Raw genomic sequence first — 20699 nt, forward strand, 5'->3', positions numbered from 1 at the left:
GGCTTTATCCTAGGAATGCAGGGATCTTTCAATATATCAAAATACATCAACATATAAACAATATACTATATAAGCAATTTAACTATATTATAACAATACAAATATAAACTGTATAAATAAACACAAGAGAAAAGCCACAAGATCATCTCATTATTAGATGGTGAAAAAACATTTGACAAATCAATACCCCTTCATGGTAAATATCTTGGGAAGATTGGGAATTCAAGAACCATTCCTAAACATAGTAAAAGTAATATACAACAAACCAGTAGCCAATATCAAACTACATGGAGAGAAACTTGAAGCAATCCCAGTAAAATCAGAAACTAGACAAAGCCGCTCACTCTCTCCCTATCTATTCACTACAGTCCTTGAAGTCCTAGCCAGTGAAACAACAACATTAGACAACAAAAGCAGGCCAAAGGGATACAAATTGGAAAGGAAGAAGTCAAAACATCACTGTGTATGGAGATGATATGATTGTATACCTAACTGATTCCAAAAGTTCCACCAGAGAAACCCTACACCTGAGAAAAACTTCAGGAAAGTGAGTACATATAAAATTAACTCAAACAAATCAGTAACCATTCTCTACTAAAAGCATAAATAGGCTGAGAAAGAAGTTAGGGAAACAAAACCCTTCACAATAGTCACAAATAATATACAGTATCTCAGTGTGACTCTAGCCAAGCAAGTGAAAGATCTTTCTGACAAGAACTTCAAGTCTCTGAAGAAAGAAATTGAAGATCTCAGATGGAAAGATCTCCATTCTCATGGACTGTCAGGATTTATATAGTAAAACTGGCCATCTTGCTGAAAGCAATCTACAGATACAGTGCAATCCACATCAAAATTCCAACTCAATTATTCATAGTTAGAAAAATCAATTGAAATGTAAATAATTAAACTATCCAACTAATAAACAAAAAAGAAAATTACTAAAAGAATTCTTAGTGGCAAGAGCTGAAAGTATATTAAGGGAAAACCTATAAAGTAATGCACTGGATAAAGGCTAAAATAATACAATAAATATCTATGTGTGCTCTCTACTATATAAATTACATTTCAAAAGAACTACAAATATTTTATGAAGATAATTTGTCTCAAAGACATGGTATGTTCTTTAGCAGTCCTTTCGTATAGAGCAGCATAGTGACTTCCTTCAAAATAACACAGTGTAGGAGAAAGGACAATTTTTCAAAAAACTAATTTGGAAATTTGCCTCTATCAGGAAATGGAAATTAACATAAAGATTTACCAGTCACGTGGAATGGAAAGTATGTAGCTTTAACATAATATAGAAATTAGAGCTTTTCTGTGATACCCCAGTAATTCATGTCATAAACCTAATTGTTCCTAAAGCAGTAGATTTGTTCTTACAGGTATTCATTACTACAAATATTTGTCCTTAAGTTTTAAATACAGGATTACAGTAAATTAAGTAATTATGAGGAACAATCAGATTCATGAGAAGGCTTAAAAACATGAAAACTAAATGGATCTTGATGTTTCAGACAAAAACTAGAAGTAAGAAAAATGAAGGGAATCTGAATAAAATGCAAATTCTTATTAATTATAATCAGAGATTATGATTAAATTTATAAGTAAAGTATCATCGTGGGCTAAAATGTTACATAATGAAATATTGTGCCTACGGTATTGGTAAACCTCTGTAGATCATGAGAGTTTCCTTATACATTGAGATCTAATATTTAAGTAAACATAATATATACAGTTTTATTAACGTTCACATCTAATTCCAATACTGCAGAAGCTAAAACAAGAGGAGCATGAGTTTGAGGTCAAGTTGGGCTACACAGTAAGATACTGACAATTTAAGTAAAGTAACAGTTGCAGGATGTTTGAACACACTGTGAGCCCCAAGATTAGATGCTAGAAAAACCTGTCAAGGCATATAACACAGTGAAGGTGCTGTGTAGGCTTTTAGGCAGCATGGCCTACAGCACATAGTTCTACTTCATTGCTTAAAGAGAAGTGTTTATTTAGCCTTCACTTGTAGGGAGCTGCGATGTGCCTCACCTCAAAGGTGGCGCTGGTTTCCGCCTTCCACCGTCCCAATGGTGAACGCTCCTGGTAGTAAACAAGTCCTTATTTGGCTATGCCTGCCCGGCCTGCTAGCTTCCACATAGTGACAGCCTATCTGCATGACCTACGTGGCTTGCTGGGATTGGCCAGCACTAACTATTTAAGTGTGGTGCGGGGGTTCCCCGGGGTCAGAAGATTGTATCAAGGTTCCTGAGTAAACTGCTTGAAGATCTCCTCTGGTCGTGTCTTCCTTGCTGGTCAAGGTTGGGCGCGGCATTCACTAGCTGTACATTAGGCATATAATGTTACGTGTCATTAACTCAGTAGTGTACAGTTTTACATTTCCGTTGTAGTGTGATCTTTTTAATAGTATAGTAGGCAGCAATGTCCTTTGTGGTCTGAAAGTGCCGAAGTCTTCCACTTAGTGCTAAGTGTGGGAAAGATAGTATATTACATGATAGCTTGTCAGCAGTAACTGTGTGATCTGTATTTGACCTGAGGGAGAAACACTGCTCCTGAGGTTCCTTTGCCCACAGCAGGACCCACTGTGTGTGTGTAGGGCATCTGGGGAGGGAACTCTAATCAGAACCGTGCCAGAAAACCAGAGCTCTCCGGAATCAAGGATGGAGCTCCATCACTGCCGCCACCACCAACCCCCAGTCAAACTGTGTATCTTTTCTATAGTATTTTATTTAAAATATATATACTACCACGAAGATAAGAGAAGTTCCACCATCTCATGAAAATATTGTCACTAAGGTCTAGCATGTTTCAGCAAGCTTTCCTATAGGTCAAAAGGGGAGTGGTTTAATATGAATAAAAACTTTCATTATATATATATATATATATATATATATATATATATATATATATATATATATATATTGTGTGTGTGTGATCTGTATTTACTGAGATTGAATTAAGTAGCATTCCACTAAGTCACAAAGTTGAATATTTAGAAGGTGTTTTTATGGGTACTGTAAGCTTCTACTTAACATTAGTCAGCCTCAGTGATTAATATAATTTCCATTCTCGTGTATGTTTTAAATCTAGTGACTTAATGAAGTCTATTTTCATGCAGAAAACTATCTGCATTCATCAGAATAGACTTGGTTCTTTTGGCCATAAATAAATCAAATATAACAGTATTATTTAATTCCCCAGCTGGGGGAGTCTTAGATGTGTTGGCACTGCTGTTTGCTGGCACTGGAATCATAGTTAAGTTGGTTGGTTTGTGTAAGGGGATGGTTAAGAGAGTCACTGTGCACAGTTTACAGTTTACAGAACAGCACTGCTGTTCTGAGAAACAGTGTTAACCCACTAGTCACTTTCTAACAGTCACGTTTGTCCCATTCTCAGCCCACTGTGTGTGGGCAAAAAAATAACAACCGGGAAAGCTTTTTAAATAACAACCAAGTCTTAGCTTTTAAAGCTGGGGATTTCAAAAGATGCTGAAAAGATGTTAACCTTTAACTTTGGTCAAATCATTACATATGCTCTGACATCTTAATTTTCTGTCCTTAAAGCCTGTGTATTAGAAATATCTGTATAAATATATACATAAATAAAACTCTGAAATATGATTCAACAGTGGAGTTTCTTTTCTGGAAAAAATGGAGTCCTACTGTATCAGATTTATTTTACTTTATTATGGCTAATATTCTAACTAAATGTTTAAGCTATTTTAAATTTTTGTGCCTCTTTCCCCAAAGGATATTAAAAAATATGATCTTATATTAAATTTATATACTTTCTTCATAAATTTTGCCTTAAACATTGTGCCTTGTTTTATTAGAATCCATTTCTTGCTTTTGAAATATTGTATTCTAAACAGTTACTTACTTTTTAAAAATCATTATAATGACTGTATTTGGTATATCACTGTTCATCTGTTTATTGAATTTATTGAATACACAACTTCGAACATTAAACATGTTTCAGCATTTATTGGATGTGTCAGATAAAAGAGAAATAAAGTTACTGTGTTCCTCTGGAAAAAAAGAAAGAAAGAAAAACCTGTCAAATATAGGTCAAGAGGTGGAGCAAGCTCCAAATAGACAAGGAGTGAGCGTAGGAAGAAAACCTTAGAGAGGGATAGAAAGTCAGGATATGAAGACATTTTGTCTTAGACCATAACTTTGAGCTGAACAGACTCACTAGGAAGGTATCAAAATATACTATATGCATGAATGAAAATTCTCGAACAATTTTTAAAAAGAGTAAATGAGAACAGTGTAGGAATGACTTTCCAATGCAAAGCTTTGGTGTTCAACACTGTGGTGGATTACTGAAATAAAGAATAATTAAAGAATCTTTCCATCTGTAGGCTGCCAATTTGCCCTATTGACTATTCTTTACCTATCGGAACTTTGAAATTTCAAAAGGTCCCATTTATCAATTGTTGATTTTAGAGCTTGAGCCATTGGTGTACTGTTTAGGAAAATGTCTCTTCTTCCAATGTATTTAAGAGTGTTTGCCACTTTCTCTTCTATGAGATTTAGTGTATGTGATTTCATGCGGAGGTCCTTCATCCACTTGGACATGAGCTTTGTATAGGATAATAAGTATGGATCTATTTTTTCATTCTTCTGCATGAAGACATCCAGTTAGACTGGCACCATTTGTTGAAGATGCTTTCATTTTTTCCTTGTGTAGCTTTGGCCTCTTTATCAAAAATCAAGTGTCTATAGAGATGTGTGTGTTTATTTCTGGCACTTCCTTTCTATTCCATTAATTAGCATGTCTGTTTCTGTACCAATATGATGCAGTTTTTATCACTTTTGATCTGTAGTACAGCTTTAGGTCAGGGATGGTGATGATTGCTTCCAAAGTTCTTTTATTGTTCAGGACAAGAATTGTGGGAGGTATCACTGGGAAAGGGACAGTGAGTGGGATGTAAAGTGAACGAGTAAAAATATAAAATTGAAAAAACAGAGTAAAAGTATGTTCATTGGAAACCCCAAATCTTTACTCTGCATAAGGAAAATATCAAATGAAAACTCTTCTAAAGAAATAGAGAGAAAATGTATACAAATAGTAGTTCTGATAAAGTAGTCATGAAAATCCTGGGAAACCACAGGTGGCTAAGTGTTGTTGAATACAGGAAAATTAGTCATGTCTAGGGAAGAGCATTCAGATATGTGAACCAGTAGCATATTATCAGCATGAAAACTTGTGAAAAAGTTGAGCTTGTGACAGATAAAGAATGTTTACTCTTAATGAATATGCATGTAAGCATTCTCTGCTGTAAACTTATTTGATTTATGATTTGAATTTATGTACAAAATTGTAGATAACTTTTTACCATGTGATTATATATTCTCAAAGACGTATAAGTGCTGATGACAAAGAGAAAAGACAGAATTAAACTGAACAGAACTGAACTCAGTTCTGTTCTCAGGAACTTGGATACAAAGGCACAGAATTGGAAATAATGGCATTATTGAGACATCAGAGCAAAAATAAATAAATAAATAAATAAAGAAGCAACATTAAAAAGAGAAGAGAGAGTTCTCAGAGATAACTTTTTGGAAGAGAACTTTTGTAGAAACTTTTTGGAGAAATGAAGAACTTAGAGATAAATGCTAAAAATCACTTTTCAACGGGTTCCTTTTTCTTCCTGTGACTTCAATTATCAGCCTAAGAGTTTGAGTTTGTAGAAACAGAACAAAGGCAACTTTATTTAATCCCGTGTTATTTATGATGAGGTAGTAAAAGCCAGAGACTGCAGTTTCTGGCCTCAAGGGAACTCAGGTCAGCTGCAGTAGCAAAGTGACTTAGACTTATGTAGATGAACACTTTCATATTATATAGTAACCCAAAATATCTCCTAAGATCAAGTCCTGTCCCCCAATGCTCTTCCCAGCTCCACTGCCTCAAGACGAGCCAACAAGAAAGACGAACTGCTGGGGCCAACCCCCAGGAAAAACATGCAATAAAATACACTAAAAATAGAACATAATAGAATCCTTAATATCAACCACGTCTGTGAGTGTTGCAAGTTTTTAAAAACTTTTTCCTTACAATTTGTCTGCTCCTTTGATAATTTACTACTTGTTTAGCTAATACATTATACTACTAGATTATCATCAGTTAAACAGCTATATGCTTTGAAATTACATATTTGAAAACCTTTTTCACTATACATTATATATATGTCTATATTTGTGTGCATAAATAGCATTTATGTATATAAATATATGTGTAAGTGTTTAGGTATGTATGTCTGCGCCCAGAATTTTATGGAAACTGTGTAAATGTTTCTTGATATAATTTAAAAGAATTCTCGAAAATATTACATTACATAAACATAGAAAACATGTTGGAAACCACAGTGACCTGTTAATTTCACATTCTGTCATATTTTACTGAATTCATATCTGCAACTGCTGAGTTATATCCAGAAGATAATATCTTACTTGTAGTTTGTGCTGTCTCTTAGTTCTATGCTTTCTCTACTTTTCCAGAAGGATCTCTAAGCCTGTGTGAAAAGGGCAGAATACAGTATATCTCTTCCCCCTAGGGCTAAGCATTCTGCGATATCTCATATTCTGAGTCTAGCCAGTTTTCTGTTACTATGTTGATTACCATCTACTACAATAAAAAGAGTCTGAGGAAAGAAGAAAAATTAATATGGATGTAATAATAGATTACTTAGAATTGGTTTAAAACTATGTCCATTTAACAGCCTTATTAGTCTAGTTTCTCCACTAGACTTTACATGCTGTTTAGCAGAGGTCCTTACTCTACTATTTGTGTGGAGCATAGGTTTATCCGATGAAAAAGAATTTAAGAAGTCCGATCAGAAAGTGGCTAATGACTCCATATTTGTGCCATTAATTGCACTGTTGGACATGTCTTGCTAGATCAGTCATTATTGTAACTCACAAAGTTGAGGGTTGTCTATTACTGATAATTTCTTTATTCTTTTTTTTTTGTTTTTTTTCTTTCTTTTTTTTTTTTTATTAACTTGAGTATTTCTTATATACATTTCGAGTGTTATTCCCTTTCCCGGTTTCCGGGCAAACATCCCCCTCCACCCTCCCCTTCCTTATGGGTGTTCCCTTCCCAACCCTCCCCCCATTGCCGCCCTCCCCCCATAGACTAGTTCACTGGGGGTTCAGTCTTAGCAGGACCCAGGGCTTCCCCTTCCACTGGTGCTCTTACTAGGATATTCATTGCTACCTATGGGGTCAGAGTCCAGGGTCAGTCCATGTATAGTCTTTAGGTAGTGGCTTAGTCCCTGGAAGCTCTGGTTGCTTGGCATTGTTGTACTTTTGGGGTCTCGAGCCCCTTCAAGCTCTTCCAGTTCTTTCTCTGATTCCTTCAATAGGGGACCTATTCTCAGTTCAGTGGTTTGCTGCTGGCATTCGCCTCTATATTTGCTGTATTCTGGCTGTGTCTCTCAGGAGCGATCTACATCCGGCTCCTGTCGGTCTGCACTTCTTTGCTTCATCCATCTTGTCTAATTGGGTGGCTGTATATGTATGGGCCACATGTGGGGCAGGCTCTGAATGGGTGTTCCTTCAGTCTCTGTTTTAATCTTTGCCTCTCCCTTCCCTGCCAAGGGTATTCTTTTTCCTCATTTAAAGAAGGAGTGAAGCATTCACATTTTGATCATCCCTCTTGAGTTTCGTTTGTTCTAGGGATCTAGGGTAATTCAAGCATTTGGGCTAATAGCGACTTATCAATGAGTGCATACCATGTATGTCTTTCTGTGATTGGGTTAGCTCACTCAGGATGATATTTTCCAGTTCCAACCATTTGCCTACCAATTTCATAAACTCGTTGTTTTTGATAGCTGAGTAATATTCCATTGTGTAGATGTACCACATTTTCTGTATCCATTCCTCTGTTGAAGGGCATCTGGGTTCTTTCCATTTTCTGGCTATTATAAATAAGGCTGCGATGAACATAGTGGAGCACGTGTCTCTTTTATATGTTGAGGCATCTTTTGGGTATATGCCCAAGAGAGGTATAGCTGGATCTTCAGGCAGTTCAATGTCCAATTTTCTGAGGAACCTCCAGACTGATTTCCAGAATGGTTTTACCAGTCTGCAATCCCACCAACAATGGAGGAGTGTTCCTCTTTCTCCACATCCTCGCCAGCATCTGCTGTCACCTGAGTTTTTGATCTTAGCCAATCGCACTGGTGTGAGGTGAAATCTCAGGGTTGTTTTGATTTGCATTTCCCTTATGACTAAAGATGTTGAACATTTCTTTAGGTGTTTCTCAGCCATTCGGCATTCCTCAGCTGTGAATTCTTTGTTTAGCTCTGAACCCCATTTTTTAATAGGGTTATTTGTTTCCCTGCGGTCTAACTTCTTGAGTTCTTTGTATATTTTGGATATAAGGCCTCTATCTGTTGTAGGATTGGTAAAGATCTTTTCCCAATCTGTTGGTTGCCGTTTTGTCCTAACCACAGTGTCCTTTGCCTTACAGAAGCTTTGCAGTTTTATGAGATCCCATTTGTCGATTCTTGATCTTAGAGCATAAGCCATTGGTGTTTTGTTCAGGAAATTTTTTCCACTGCCCATGTGTTCCAGATGCTTCCCTAGTTTTTCTTCTATTAGTGTGAGTGTGTCTGGTTTGATGTGGAGGTCCTTGATCCACTTGGACTTAAGCTTTGTACAGGGTGATAGGCATGGATCGATCTGCATTCTTCTACATGTTGCCCTCCAGTTGAACCAGCACCATTTGCTGAAAATGCTATCTTTTTTCCATTGGATGGTTTTGGCTCCTTTGTCAAAAATCAAGTGACCATAGGTGTGTGGGTTCATTTCTGGGTCTTCAATTCTATTCCATTGGTCTATCTGTCTGTCTCTGTACCAATACCATGCAGTTTTTATCACTATTGTTCTGTAATACTGCTTGAGTTCAGGGATAGTGATTCCCCCTGAAGTCCTTTTATTGTTGAGGATAGCTTTAGCTATCCTGGGTTTTTTGTTATTCCAGATGAATTTGCAAATTGTTCTGTCTAACTCTTTGAAGAATTGGATTGGTATTTTGATGGGGATTGCATTGAATCTGTAGATCACTTTTGGTAAAATGGCCATTTTTACTATATTAATCCTGCCAATCCATGAGCATGGGAGATCGTTCCATCTTCTGAGGTCTTCTTCAATTTCTTTCCTCAGTGTCTTGAAGTTCTTATTGTACAGATCTTTTACTTGCTTGGTTAAAGTCACACCGAGGTACTTTATATTATTTGGGTCTATTATGAAGGGTGTCGTTTCCCTAATTTCTTTCTCGGCTTGTTTCTCTTTTGTATAGAGGAAGGCAACTGATTTATTTGAGTTAATTTTATACCCAGCCACTTTGCTGAAGATGTTTATCAGCTTTAGTAGTTCTCTGGTGGAACTTTTAGGATCACTTAAATATACTATCATGTCATCTGCAAATAGTGATATTTTGACCTCTTCTTTTCCAATCTGTATCCCTTTGATCTCCTTTTGTTGTCTGATTGCTCTGGCTAGAACTTCAAGAACTATATTGAATAAGTAGGGAGAGAGTGGGCAGCCTTGTCTAGTCCCTGATTTTAGTGGGATTGCTTCAAGTTTCTCTCCATTTAGTTTAATGTTAGCAACTGGTTTGCTGTATATGGCTTTTACTATGTTTAGGTATGGGCCTTGAATTCCTATTCTTTCCAGGACTTTTATCATGAAGGGGTGTTGAATTTTGTCAAATGCTTTCTCAGCATCTAATGAAATGATCATGTGGTTCTGTTCTTTCAGTTTGTTTATATAATGGATCACGTTGATGGTTTTCTGTATATTAAACCATCCCTGCATGCCTGGGATGAAGCCTACTTGATCATGGTGGATGATTGTTTTGATGTGCTCTTGAATTCGGTTTGCCAGAATTTTATTGAGTATTTTTGCGTCGATATTCATAAGGGAAATTGGTCTGAAGTTCTCTTTCTTTGTTGTGTCTTTGTGTGGTTTAGGTATAAGAGTAATTGTGGCTTCGTAGAAGGAATTCGGTAGTGCTCCATCTGTTTCAATTTTGTGGAATAGTTTGGATAATATTGGTATGAGGTCTTCTATGAAGGTTTGATAGAATTCTGCACTAAACCCGTCTGGACCTGGGCTCTTTTTGGTTGGGAGACCTTTAATGACTGCTTCTATTTCCTTAGGAGTTATGGGGTTGTTTAACTGGTTTATGTGTTCCTGATTTAACTTCGATACCTGGTATCTGTCTAGGAAATTGTCCATTTCCTGAAGATTTTCAAATTTTGTTGAATATAGGTTTTTATAGTAAGATCTGATGATTTTTTGAATTTCCTCCGAATCTGTAGTTATGTCTCCCTTTTCATTTCTGATTTTGTTAATTTGGACACACTCTCTGTGTCCTCTCGTTAGTCTGGCTAAGGGTTTATCTATCTTGTTGATTTTCTCAAAGAACCAACTTTTGGTTCTGTTGATTCTTTCTATGGCCCTTTTTGTTTCTACTTGGTTGATTTCAGCTCTGAGTTTGATTATTTCCTGCCTTCTACTCCTCCTGGGTGTATTTGCTTCTTTTTGTTCTAGAGCTTTTAGGTGTGCTGTCAAGCTGCTGACATATGCTCTTTCCTGTTTCTTTCTGCAGGCACTCAGCGCTATGAGTTTTCCTCTTAGCACAGCTTTCATTGTGTCCCATAAGTTTGAGTATGTTGTATCTTCATTTTCATTAAATTCTAAAAAGTTTTTAATTTCTTTCTTTATTTCTTCCTTGACCAGGTTATCATTGAGTAGAGCATTGTTCAATTTCCACGTATATGTGGGCATTCTTCCCTTATTGTTATTGAAGACCAGTTTTAGGCCGTGGTGGTCCGATAGCACGCATGGGATTATTTCTATCTTTCTGTACCTGTTGAGGCCCGTTTTTTGACCAATTATATGGTCAATTTTGGAGAAAGTACCATGAGGAGCTGAGAAGAAGGTATATCCTTTTGCTTTAGGATAGAATGTTCTATAAATATCCGTTAAGTCCATTTGGCTCATGACTTCTCTTAGTCTGTCTACATCACTGTTTAATTTCTGTTTCCATGATCTGTCCATTGATGAGAGTGGGGTGTTGAAATCTCCCACTATTATTGTGTGAGGTGCAATGTGTGTTTTGAGCTTTAGTAAGGTTTCTTTTACGTATGTAGGTGCCCTTGTATTTGGGGCATAGATATTTAGGATTGAGAGTTCATCTTGGTTGATTTTTCCTTTGATGAATATGAAGTGTCCTTCCTTATCTTTTTTGATGACTTTTAGTTGGAAATTGATTTTATTTGATATTAGAATGGCTACTCCAGCTTGCTTCTTCTGACCATTTGCTTGGAAAGTTGTTTTCCAGCCTTTCACTCTGAGGTAGTGTCTGTCTTTGTCTCTGAGGTGTGTTTCCTGTAGGCAGCAGAAAGCAGGGTCCTCGTTGCGTATCCAGTTTGTTAATCTATGTCTTTTTATTGGGGAGTTGAGGCCATTGATATTGAGAGATATTAAGGAATAGTGATTATTGCTTCCCGTTATATTCATATTTGGATGTGAGGTTATGTTTGTGTGCTTTCATTCTCTTTGTTTTGTTGCCAAGACGATTAGTTTCTTGCTTCTTCTATGGTATAGCTTGCCTCCTTATGTTGGGCTTTACCATTTATTATCCTTTGTAGTGCTGGATTTGTAGAAAGATATTGTGTAAATTTGGTTTTGTCATGGAATATCTTGGTTTCTCCATCAATATTAATTGAGAGTTTTGCTGGATACAGTAACCTGGGCTGGCATTTGTGTTCTCTTAGGGTCTGTATAACATCAGTCCAGGATCTTCTTGCCTTCATAGTTTCTGGCGAGAAGTCTGGTGTGATTCTGATAGGTCTCCCTTTATATGTTACTTGACCTTTTTCCCTTACTGCTTTTAATATTCTTTCTTTATTTTGTGCGTTTGGTGTTTTGACAATTATGTGACGGGAGGTGTTTCTTTTCTGGTCCAATCTATTTGGAGTTCTGTAGGCTTCTTGTATGTCTATGGGTATCTCTTTTTTTAGGTTAGGGAAGTTTTCTTCTATGATTTTGTTGAAGATATTTACTGGTCCTTTGAGCTGGGAGTCTTCACTCTCTTCTATACCTATTATCCTTAGGTTTGATCTTCTCATTGAGTCCTGGATTTCCTGTATGTTTTGGACCAGTAGCTTTTTCCGCTTTACATTATCTTTGACAGTTGAGTCAATGATTTCTATGGAATCTTCTGCTCCTGAGATTCTCTCTTCCATCTCTTGTATTCTGTTGGTGAAGCTTGTATCTACAGCTCCTTGTCTCTTCTTTTGGTTTTCTATATCCAGGGTTGTTTCCATGTGTTCTTTCTTGATTGCTTCTATTTCCATTTTTAATTCCTTCAACTGTTTGATTGTGTTTTCCTGGAATTCTTTCAGGGATTTTTGCGATTCCTCTCTGTAGGCTTTTACTTGTTTATTAATGTTTTCCTGTGCTTCCCTAAGTGTGTTCATGTCTTTCTTGAAGTCCTCCAGCATCATGATCAAATATGATTTTGAAACTAGATCTTGCTTTTCTGGTGTGTTTGGATATTCCATGTTTGTTTTGGTGGGAGAATTGGGCTCCGATGATGGCATGTAGTCTTGGTTTCTGTTGCTTGGGTTCCTGCGCTTGCCTCTCGCCATCAGATTATCTCTAGTGTTACTTTGTTCTGCTATTTCTGACAGTGGCTAGACTGTCCTATAAGCCTGTGTGTCAGGAGTGCTGTAGACCTGTTTTCCTCTCTTTCAGTCAGTTATGGGGACAGAGTGTTCTGCTTTCGGGTGTGTAGTTTTTCCTCTCTACAGGTCTTCAGCTGTTCCTGTGGGCCTGTGTCTTGAGTTCAGCAGGCAGCTTTCTTGCAGCAGAAAATTTGGTCTTACCTGTGGTCCCGAGGCTCAGGTTTGCTCGTGGGGTGCTGCCCAGGGGCTCTCTGCAGCGGCAGCAACCAGGAAGACCTGTGCCGCCCCTTCTGGGAGCTTCAGTGCACCAGGGTTCCAGATGGTCTTTGGCTTTTTCCTCTGGCGTCCGAGATGTGTGTGCAGGGAGCAGTCTCTTCTGGTTTCCCAGGCTTGTCTGCCTCTCTGAAGGTTTAGCTCTCCCTCCCACGGGATTTGGGTGCAGAGAACTGTTTATCCGGTCTGTTTCTTTCAGGTTCCTGTGGTGTCTCTGGCAGGGGTCCTGCTGCTCCTGGGCCCTCCCCCACGGGAGCCCAGAGGCCTTATACAGTTTCCTCTTGGGCCAGGGATGTGGGCAGGGGTGAGCAGTGTTGGTGGTCTCTTCTGCTCTGCAGCCTCAGGAGTGCCCACCTGACCAGGCGGTTGGGTCTCTCTCTCACCGGGTCTGGGAGCAGAGAGCTGCTGCTGGTCTGGGAGCAGAGAGCTGCTGCCTCTTTATTCTTTATAAGTAAGGCACTTACGTACTCTCCAAAACTATAAATAAAGAGGAATAATCATTTGATTACTTTCCATAGACTGTCCATAAGATGAAATACATAAAGGAATATCAGAAGGGATTTTAAATAAAAACACAATTCCATAAAAATATAATTTAAAAATAAGAAAGCAAATGTTCATTTGCACACATACATAGAGACATACAGACACATTTTTTTAATCAGATCATCATTACTGTACCACCATATCATAAATAACTCTGAGATAAAAGTTTTATTTAGAATTCTTGTTTTATATATTTTGGATCAGAATGTGATGGATTGGACCACTGATTTTTTTTTTAACTTTAGTAGAAACCGTATAACTCAGTGGGAGCACATGATATGCTAGAGTGCTCATGTTACAGAGTGCTAAAAGCCAAAACAGAAAGAGATAAGTGTACCAAATTCACTCTAAGTGACTTACTCCAGTGACCAAAGCCTAGCAATACTATAATACTGAAATTCCAGTAGATCCAAGACAAGGACAATGTCTTACTAGAGAGGACATTACTTACTTACTTTGGCAGATGTACGGATCTAAACTATAGCTCATTTTTAAAACATTTAATTAAATTAAAATGTAAGAATTGTTTTAGTTATTTACATACTTCTTTTTATTTAATCTTGGTTGAAATGGCCTATGAAATTTTACATAAGGCACTATTAAAACTATTGATACTTCTTAAGTAATTACCCATCATTGTGATCTTTTTTGAAATATATCAAGTGAAGATATTTTTCATCTCTACTAAATTTAACTTTTTTTCTGAATTTCAGAGTTTGAAGTACTCTATTTTCCTCGAGGAAAATCATGATAATAGTTAGGGGTTATCTCCACTGCCACATGATGTCAGCTTTCTGCTTTGCAAAGCCTCTTTCTTTCCTAGTCACTCTTCTTTTACTTTGAAGGGAAAAAAATGTTATAGGCAATTCTTAGAAAATTGAAAATAGTTCTACCTGAAGACCCAGCTATACCATAGCTCCTGGGCATATACACAAAAGATGTTCCACCATAACCCAAAGACACATGCTCCACTGTGTTCATAGCAGCTTTATTCGTAATAAACAGAAACTGAAGCAACCCAGATGTCACTAAACTGAAAAAGAAAATGTGGTTCATGTACATAATGGAATACTATTCAACTATTAAAAGCAAAGACATCGTGGATTTTTCAGGAAAAATGGATGAAACTAGAAAATACCATCTTTAATAAAGTATGCCAGACCCCAAAGGACACACATGGTATATACTCACTGACAAGTAGATATTAGCCAAAATGGACAGAATACCCATGATATACTCCACAGACACTAAGAATTTTAACAAGAGAGCCCAAATAAAAATGCTTCAGTCCCACTTAGTAGAGGGAAAAAGATAATCATACAGAGATTGGGATACAGAGAGAGGGAGAAAACTGAATGGGAGAGGGAAGTGGGGTGGGAGCAGGATGAGGTATTGGGGGAGTGAGAACTAGTATAGAACCCAGAGAACTAGTATAGCGAATGGAAATATGCAGCTGACAGGGGTGGGTGCTCAGAATTTTTACAAAGTCCCAAAGATCTGGAAAGTGGTAGGCTTCTAGGCCTCAGTGTAGGTGACCTTAGCTATAACGCCCAAAACTGGGGAGATGGAAACTGCAGAGACCATCTCCAGGAGTCAGATAGGCTATGCAGTGATGGGATGGGGACACCTCCCCACCTTCGAAATTTTTGACCCAGAATTTTTCCTGTCTAAAAGAAATGCAGGGACAAAAATAGAGCAGAGACTGAAGGAAAGGCCACCCAGTGACTGGCTCAACTTGGGACCCATCCCATGCATGGGCACTAAACCTTGGCACTATTTCTGACACTGTGTTGTTTTTAGTCAGGGCCCTAGCGTGGCTGTCCTATGAGAGGCTCTACCAGCAGCTTACTTAGACGCTGATACTCACAGCCAAGCATTAAACTAAGGTCAAGGACTCCATTGGAAGAGTTAGGGGAAAGACTGTAGAAACTGAAGGGTATTGCAACCCCATACAAAAGTCAACAGTGTCAACTAACCTGGACCCCTGAGAACTCCCAGAGATTAAGCCACCAACCAAATTGGATACAGGGGCTGGTTTGAGAGCCAGGCCATGTATGTAGCAGATGTCTTGTCTTTCCTCAGTGGGAGAGGTTGTACCTAATCTGGCAGAGACTTGATGCCCCTAGGAAGAATGATGCCCAGGGGTGAGGCATACTCTCAGAGGTAAAGGGGAGAGAATATGTGGGGAAGAACTCTGAGAGCAGGGACCAGTATCAAGGGAAAATTATACGATGTAAATCAATCAATTAATTAATTACAATAATAGAATTTAACTTGAAGCTTGCTTACGGCTCCTAAGATTGATCCCTTGTACTAGGAAGCAGGTATAGCATGAGATCAGTAGCTGAGAGCTTTACATCATGATCCAGAGGCAACGCAGAGAGAGACACTAGGTGTGGCTTGGGCTTTTAAAACCTCAAAGTACACGTCAGGGACATACATCCTCAACAAGACCACATCTTCTAATCCCTGCACAAAATTTATCAAGAGAGATTAATAATGCAGATAGATGAGCCTATGGGGATCACTACCTTTCACTCCACTATATATTGTGATTTGACAAGTCAGAAATCAACCAAGATTTATTAGTTTATGATATCTGATATGAATTGATATATCTCTTATTACTCTCTTATATCTCTTATTACTGTACTTTATTAAGAATAAATGAATAAATTCTAGGTCTGAAATTCTCGTGGAAATCTAGGTCTAGATTGATGAGCCTAAAACAGATATAAGGCCTCGATCTAATTTTAAATACTTTAATTCTGTTTTTATTATTATTTTTGATCTTATAAAAAATTACATCACTTCTCCCTCTCTTTTCTTCCTCTAAATTTCCATGTGTCCTTCTTTGCTGTTAAATTCATGCCTTTTATCCACTCTTATTAAAACTATATGTGTCTGTATATATACATTTACATAACTACATAAATACAACCTACTCAGAATATATATATGTATATATATTATACATACTTATATATGTTATTTATGTGTATGTTCTCAGGTTTGATCAATGAGTATTAATTATTTAAATATCTTTTTAATTATACTTATTTAAAACTGCTATTTGACATACATATAATTTTTCTCTTATTAAAAATAAAATCAACTGCATAATTATGAAAAATATTTTTTTATTTTTCTTGATTTTGAAATCATCACACTTGTCAAAAAATTTATATCTAAAACATGTCCCACTCATAATTCCCTCATAATCCCCTCATTTTATCATTGTGGAAAAATAAAAGCAGGATTACAACAATATAGTTTTAAATATCCATAAGTCTAATTCTTGATGAGAGGTCCAAGGAATACAAGAAAGATCCCTTATGAGATGATATTAATAAAGACGACAGAAACAGCAACAACAATACAATACCTATAACATTATTAAATAGTACTATGTAAATAATGAATACAGTAAGTAGCAAAAAGAAAAATAAGAAAATAAAAAATGAGTGAAATCAAAATTAACAATGGCAATAATAATTGGAATGCTGCAACCTAGCTTTTAAAATACAAATATGTATCAAGTAGCTATTTCTCAAATAAAATGAACAAATACCTAATAAATATATGAAAAATTGTCAATACTCTGAATTAAATATGAAATTGCAACTGACACCATCACATGATAGGATAGACATTAAGCAAATATTGATATTCTTTATAAACATTCAAAATCAAAATAGGAATTTCATCAAATAAGTTTCAATAGATGGGTAAAATGTGAAAAAGACATACATAAACAATGGAATATCTATTAACCTTAAAGGTGTATGGATTTCCTTCAGGTTTCAACATACATTAACCTTAGGATTTATTTATTTTATGTATGTGAATGCACTCTCACTCTCTTCAGACACACCTGAAGAGGGCGTCTGATCTCATTACAGATGGTTGTGAGGCACCATGTGGTTGCTGGGAATTGAGATCAGAACCTTTGGAAGAGCTCTTAACCACTGTGCCATCTCTCCAGCCACAAACCTTAAAGATGTTATAGTAAGTGAAAATACCCTGAATTCAAATGAATAAGTAAGTACTGTGTGAATGCAATCAGGAGATGTTCATAGCATACCTATATACATAGATGTGGAAATGAGAAAGATTATCAATTCAGAGCTGTGGAGGGACATCTTATATGGGTGGATGTGGCAATTTAAATAACTGACTAGGATAGCTGTTCTCTGAAAGGCTCTACCCAGCAGCTGACTGAACAAAGACCCTCAGCCAAAGATTATTTGGTGCTCAGGGAGTCTTGTGGGGCAGTTGGGTGAAAAATTTGGTTGGGACCCACAGGAAAAGCAACAGAGTCAACTAACCTGGATGCTTATAGGCTCGCAGAGAGTGAATCACCAACCAAAGAGCATGCATTGACCTATCTCACCTTCATGTGCCACACATGTAGCAGACGTGCAGATTGGTCTTCCTGCGGGTCTCACAACAGATGGAGCAGGCTTGCCCCTGAATTTTTACCTGTCTGTAGATCTTGCTCCCCTAACTCGGCTGCTTGGTCTGACCTAAGTAGAAAGAGGAGGTGCCTAGACTTGCAGTGACTTGAGGTGTCAGGATGGGATTGGTAGCCAGAGTGAGCCTCCCCTGTATCAGAGGGATGGAGGGAGGAGCTATGTGAGGGGTGACTAGGCGGAGAGGGTGGCTGCAAATTACAATGAATGAATGAATGAATGAATGGATGGATGAATGAATGAATATATAAATAAATAAATAAATAAATAAATATAGAAAATGATAACTGAAATGGATAGATATGAATGGTAGAATAATACAGAAACATAAGTTCAAAGTATTCTGGAGACTGGTTGTAAAACAACTCACTTTAATGCCACTTAAACATATATATGCTTAAAATGATTTAAGTAGAAAATTGCACATAGCCATGCATAAATAATAAAAATACATGATAATAGTATAGAAAAATACATTTACTGAATGTGAAATAATTTACTATTTCATTTCATTTAGTTTGTCAGTTAGCAATCAATTGTATTGTTCATGCAGTGTCTTTAAAAAAATTAGAAAGTTACTTTGACGTTGTGTTCATCTCCTTCAGGTATTAACAAACTGAGAGTAACTAGAGAATATGTTTGGAATTTTTTTTAAAATCTTTTAACTGGGCAATGGCCAGATTCAGGAGGAAACAACAGCAAATAACTTACTTCATAATTTTATTATGTTTCAATTATATTTGTTGACTATAATAGAATCGCATGATGCTAGGTACACAGTGATTACTGGTTGCTCCATTTGGCCTTCTTTTCTCTCCTTCATTCTTTTTCCTCTACTACTTTTGCAATTTCTTGTCACTTACTCACTATAATTTTTTTTCACTGCAGATTCGAAAATCTTGCAGTGCCAACCTACTATCTAAAGTTAATTGAACCTCACATTTATTTATCTCACATTAAAAAAACATGAATTTTCAACAAAGCACAATAATAAACGGGGATAATCTTGGAGACCCATGTAGTAATCATAATTGCCCAGAGACATGTAGTTGATCTTGAGTATAAATAAATGATAATACGTTTGATTTGATATTAGCCCCCAAATTATTATTTTTAGAACAGAAATATATGAGCTTTTCTCTTCAATGTGCTGCTACGAACATGATTTCCAAAGAATATTGTCTATCGCTGCCTTCAGCATGGAGACAATAGCTTCTAGCTTGTCTGCTCACTGTAAATTAGAAATGAAGATCACTTTCAGAATTTTGCACATAGGTTAGCATTTCAGGATTCGCATAAGCCGTTCTTTCTTTTCTAATACAGCAAGCAGAAATGTATTCCCTCCCTTCTGTCCCTTTGTTCTTTCCTGTTTAGTTTTACCCTTTAGTCAAGCTGATATATGGTTTTGCTTCTAAACTTAAGTTATAAACAAAAGAAATATTTCTTCACCTTCCTGTGAGTGCGTCACACTTCTTACATGACTTACAACTCAAGCAGCATAAAGAAAAATGACATTTTTAGTGAGGAAGCAAAATAGATTTCAGAGTAACTCCAAGATAGCAATGCAAATTAAATGAAAATTGGAAGAACAAGATTTTTTTCAGATGAATAGGTATTTTCTTACAGAGTAAATACAGGGTTGCTTGAGCGGAAAAAGCACAGATTGGCAAAAGACAGGAGAAAGGCTTCTCTATTTTACATATAAATGAAACCAAGATTTTAAAATATGTTTATTGAAGTTACAGAACCAATTTCAACTCCTAGCAAGAATCTCCTAAGCCGTCAACTATCCCCTGAAAGAATTATAAATCTAATTAGTAAGTGCACATTCTCTGCTTATTTGTGGAATTACAAAAAAATGCTTTAAAGACTTGTCCATAAAGTAAGTAATATATAAAGTATAAATTAAAATTTCAAAACAGAATAACCCAAATATGATTTCATAATGCCTTTTCTGAATAAATTATAAAATTACTATGTAAAATATATTTAATGTAGCTTCTGTGGTAAATAACAATCATTTAGCACATTATAGTTTTCCCTTATATTTTCATTGTGTTTAGGTGTGGGTGTATGTGGCAACATGTGCACAAGAATTGTAGGCATGGTAGTAGGAGGTACACAATCACGACACAGGTCATGGAAATTTTTCTTTTCAAATTGGGTAGCAAGTGCCTTTGTCTACTAAACCATTTCTCTGACCCCCTAATTCTTAATGTAAAAATGACATTAACACCCTGTCAATGAATTATGCATGTCAGCAAACATTAGCACAAATTCTCACTTTTCAAGCTCTACTGATAGCTCTCTGATATGTATTTTGTTTACACCTTGTAAGAAAAACAAGGCAAAGAAGCAGGAAGACCTATCTCGACAGACTAAGACTGTTTATTGAAACAATGAAAGGCCTCTGCCTTCATGTAGAATGAAAGCTGAGTGCTATCAGAGGGACTGGTGGATAAGTATATATATCACACACACACACACACACACACACACATGTGCATGGGTAGCTAAGAGGAAGTTACAGCTCTGTTGTTTTATGGGAAGTGGGATGGGTTATTTTTAATACCTGGGTATATGACTTCTGCAGCTTGAACTAAACAGTCAGTCTTGGGCCAAGCATTGCTTTGATGAGGGGGGATGTCATTCACTTACACATTACCCAGCACATTCAAAACACATAACAACAA

General features: G+C 36.8%; 1 pseudogene; it reads left to right on the forward strand.

Moving 5' to 3' along the window:
• Positions 1–2029: 2029 nt before the first annotated feature.
• Peds1-ps1 (plasmanylethanolamine desaturase 1, pseudogene 1) overlaps positions 2030–20699 on the forward strand; it is a 70103-nt pseudogene continuing 51433 nt past the window's right edge.

This window comes from Rattus norvegicus, chromosome 18 (assembly GCF_036323735.1).
Source record: "Rattus norvegicus strain BN/NHsdMcwi chromosome 18, GRCr8, whole genome shotgun sequence".
NCBI classification, from domain to species: domain Eukaryota; kingdom Metazoa; phylum Chordata; class Mammalia; order Rodentia; family Muridae; genus Rattus; species Rattus norvegicus.